This window comes from Schistocerca cancellata, chromosome 1 (assembly GCF_023864275.1).
Source record: "Schistocerca cancellata isolate TAMUIC-IGC-003103 chromosome 1, iqSchCanc2.1, whole genome shotgun sequence".
Lineage (NCBI taxonomy): Eukaryota > Metazoa > Arthropoda > Insecta > Orthoptera > Acrididae > Schistocerca > Schistocerca cancellata.
This window is the reverse complement of record NC_064626.1, coordinates 980,831,427-980,835,966: the sequence shown is the minus strand read 5'-3', so window position 1 is coordinate 980,835,966 and position 4,540 is coordinate 980,831,427. Positions and strand designations below refer to the sequence as shown.

General features: G+C 45.3%; 1 non-coding gene across 1 annotated transcript; it reads right to left on the bottom strand.

Moving 5' to 3' along the window:
- Positions 1–888: 888 nt before the first annotated feature.
- Trnas-cga (transfer RNA serine (anticodon CGA)) lies at positions 889–963 on the bottom strand. Its single transcript has one exon. It is a non-coding gene; the product is annotated as a tRNA-Ser (tRNA).
- Between the last annotated feature and the right edge of the window lie 3,577 nt (positions 964–4,540).

The window sequence follows — 4,540 nt, the reverse complement described above, 5'->3', positions numbered from 1 at the left end:
ATTATTATCTGGTTACAAACAACATATTCTTCAAACGTTGCACTGTTGATGATAAGTTATGGGTACACGCCCGGTACTCACAGCTTTACTTCTGCCAGTACCTCGTCTCCTACCTTCCAAACTTTACAGAAGCTCTCCTGCGAACCTTGCAGAACTAGCACTCCTGAAAGAAAGGATATTGCGGAGACATGGCTTAGCCACAGCCTGGGGGATGTTTCCAGAAAGAGATTTTCACTCTGCAGCGGAGTGTGCGCTGATATGAAACTTCCTGGCAGATTAAAACTGTGTGCCCGACCGAGACTCGAACTCGGGACCTTTGCCTTTCGCGGGCAAGTGCTCTACCAACTGAGCTACCGAAGCACGACTCACGCCCGGTTCTCACAGCTTTACTTCTGCCAGTACCTCGTCTCCTACCTTCCAAACTTTACAGAAGCTCTCCTGCGAACCTTGCAGAACTAGCACTCCTGAAAGAAAGGATATTGCGGAGACATGGCTTAGCCACAGCCTGGGGGATGTTTCCAGAATGAGATTTTCACTCTGCAGCGGAGTGTGCGCTGATATGAAACTTCCTGGCAGACTAAAACTGTGTGCCCGACCGAGACTCGAACTCGGGACCTTTGCCTTTCGCGGGCAAGTGCTCTACCAACTGAGCTACCGAAGCACGACTCACGCCCGGTACTCACAGCTTTACTTCTGCCAGTACCTCGTCTCCTACCTTCCAAACTTTACAGAAGCTCTCCTGCGAACCTGGCAGAACTAGCACTCCTGAAAGAAAGGATATTGCGGAGACATGGCTTAGCCACAGCCTGGGGGATGTTTCCAGAATGAGATTTTCACTCTGCAGCGGAGTGTGCGCTGATATGAAACTTCCTGGCAGATTAAAACTGTGTGCCCGACCGAGACTCGAACTCGGGACCTTTGCCTTTCGACGGCAAGTGCTCTACCAACTGAGCTACCGAAGCACGACTCACGCCCGGTACTCACAGCTTTACTTCTGCCAGTACCTCGTCTCCTACCTTCCAAACTTTACAGAAGCTCTCCTGCGAACCTTGCAGAACTAGCACTCCTGAAAGAAAGGATATTGCGGAGACATGGCTTAGCCACAGCCTGGGGGATGTTTCCAGAATGAGATTTTCACTCTGCAGCGGAGTGTGCGCTGATATGAAACTTCCTGGCAGATTAAAACTGTGTGCCCGACCGAGACTCGAGCTCGGGACCTTTGCCTTTCGCGGGCAAGTGCTCTACCAACTGAGCTACCGAAGCACGACTCACGCCCGGTACTCACAGCTTTACTTCTGCCAGTACCTCGTCTCCTACCTTCCAAACTTTACAGAAGCTCTCCTGCGAACCTTGCAGAACTAGCACTCCTGAAAGAAAGGATATTGCGGAGACATGGCTTAGCCACAGCCTGGGGGATGTTTCCAGAATGAGATTTTCACTCTGCAGCGGAGTGTGCGCTGATATGAAACTTCCTGGCAGATTAAAACTGTGTGCCCGACCGAGACTCGAACTCGGGACCTTTGCCTTTCGCGGGCAAGTGCTCTACCAACTGAGCTACCGAAGCACGACTCACGCCCGGTACTCACAGCTTTACTTCTGCCAGTACCTCGTCTCCTACCTTCCAAACTTTACCGAAGCTCTCCTGCGAACCTTGCAGAACTAGCACTCCTGAAAGAAAGGATATTGCGGAGACATGCAAGGTTCGCAGGAGAGCTTCTGTAAAGTTTGGAAGGTAGGAGACGAGGTACTGGCAGAAGTAAAGCTGTGAGTACCGGCCGTGAGTCGTGCTTCGGTAGCTCAGTTGGTAGAGCACTTGCCCGCGAAAGGCAAAGGTCCCGAGTTCGAGTCTCGGTCGGGCACACAGTTTTAATCTGCCAGGAAGTTTCATATCAGCGCACACTCCGCTGCAGAGTGAAAATCTCATTCTGGAAACATCCCCCAGGCTGTGGCTAAGCCATGTCTCCGCAATATCCTCTCTTTCAGGAGTGCTAGTTCTGCAAGGTTCGCAGGAGAGCTTCTGTAAAGTTTGGAAGGTAGGAGACGAGGTACTGGCAGAAGTAAAGCTGTGAGTACCGGGCGTGAGTCGTGCTTCGGTAGCTCAGTTGGTAGAGCACTTGCCCGCGAAAGGCAAAGGTCCCGAGTTCGAGTCTCGGTCGGGCACACAGTTTTAATCTGCCAGGAAGTTTCATATCAGCGCACACTCCGCTGCAGAGTGAAAATCTCTTTCTGGAAACATCCCCCAGGCTGTGGCTAAGCCATGTCTCCGCAATATCCTTTCTTTCAGGAGTGCTAGTTCTGCAAGGTTCGCAGGAGAGCTTCTGTAAAGTTTGGAAGGTAGGAGACGAGGTACTGGCAGAAGTAAAGCTGTGAGTACCGGGCGTGAGTCGTGCTTCGGTAGCTCAGTTGGTAGAGCACTTGCCCGCGAAAGGCAAAGGTCCCGAGTTCGAGTCTCGGTCGGGCACACAGTTTTAATCTGCCAGGAAGTTTCATATCAGCGCACACTCCGCTGCAGAGTGAAAATCTCATTCTGGAAACATCCCCCAGGCTGTGGCTAAGCCATGTCTCCGCAATATCCTTTCTTTCAGGAGTGCTAGTTCTGCAAGGTTCGCAGGAGAGCTTCTGTAAAGTTTGGAAGGTAGGAGACGAGGTACTGGCAGAAGTAAAGCTGTGAGTACCGGGCGTGAGTCGTGCTTCGGTAGCTCAGTTGGTAGAGCACTTGCCCGCGAAAGGCAAAGGTCCCGAGTTCGAGTCTCGGTCGGGCACACAGTTTGAATCTGCCAGGAAGTTTCATATCAGCGCACACTCCGCTGCAGAGTGAAAATCTCATTCTGGAAGTTATGGGTACTTTGTATTCCTGACAATTTTGTTAATAAGCTCATCTGGTGCATTCATTTCAGCTACGCACACTTTGGTCCACGAAAATGTCATATTCTTCGAGCGACTTGTTATTTTAACAATATGGAAAAGAGAATTCGGAGGGTCTTGTCTATTTGTAGACTTTGTGAAAAAGCCTAACCATCTCACATCGTGCTCCGTTGTTTCATATCATTCCTTCTAAATTAAAAGAATTTGCTGCTGTTGATCTCTTGGGACCCCTTGTTAGAACATCTAATGGATTTTCATGCGTTCTAGTCGCTGTGGGACTTACTTCAAAATATGTTTCTTTCACAACGTTATGTAAAGCCACTGGACGGTCTGTATCCAATGCCTTTGTTAAAAATTCCTTACGTGAAGTTGGACACGTTGCTTAAGTTATTTCAGATAATGGACCGCAATTCAGATCTGCGGTTTGGTCATGCATGCTTCGGAATCGTAAAATCAAATCTGTTTTTATTTCATTGTACTCAACACATTGTAACCTATCTGAACGGTATTAAAGAAATCAATAAGCTTTGCACTCTTTATTGTCACAGGAAGCATCAGTATTGGAACAGATACTTACACTTATTTCAAAATGTGATCAATGCAATGCCTCATGACTGCACTACTTTGCCACCTATTCTTGTACTGAAGAATGAGCAACCACTGAAGAGAATTAGAGAGCTTGTACCTTTTCCAAATACACATTAAGTTCGATATAAATACATAATTGATTTGGCTATTAAAAATATAAATTCTGCTGCAGACAAAAGGATAAAACTACAAGGTAAGACAAATGCAAAGAAACTACATATTGGTCAGAAAATTCTCATTAAAGGCCATTCACTGTCACATTGGCATTTGAGTCACAAATTCTTTCTGATTTACTAGGGACCTCATAGGATCTGACGTATACGTCGTGATAATTGTGTTGAAGTTGAAACCCTGCGTACTAAGAAAAGTAATGGACTACACCACATTTCTCATGTAAAACCGTTTATTGAGAGATAATTTGCTTTCTGACTTAGTCTTTGCTGTAATTTTCTTTTACTTCACGTTACTATTACGCTTTGTCACACTTAGAAACTGTAAACATGTATCAATGTTTTGAAGTTAACTATCTAGTCAACAACCTATGGGACTTATTAAGACAGTAATTTCACGAGTCCATTTTTGTAGGGAACAGACGACACAGTCTCCGTGTATGTACGTTTTTGTTTGTTGGTTGCAGGATTATGTAACGACTATAAGGCTTACATACTTGGGGCATATACTGCTAATGAGATTTTACTGCAGTGCATTGGTTTACTTGAAAAGACATATTTTATTGAAAGTACTTTATGAGATATTACAGATTACAGAGTAATTGGTTTGTTTGACAACTACATGATTATACTAATGAGTGACACAGTTATTATTATTATTTTTGCACAGTTATTGTGCGTTCTTCTGGAAAGTAAAACATATTTTCGTAATGACTTTTACGACGTAGCTACAATAAGACAATTTTTCGTAATACAACAATATGTTATAATACAGTACTTTCTTGGTCACAGTAATGTACCAGGTGATCAAAAAGTCATTATAAATTTGAAATCTGAATAAATCATGGAATAATGTAGATAGAGAGGTACAAATTGACACACGTGCTTGGAATGACATGGGGTTTTACTAGAATAAA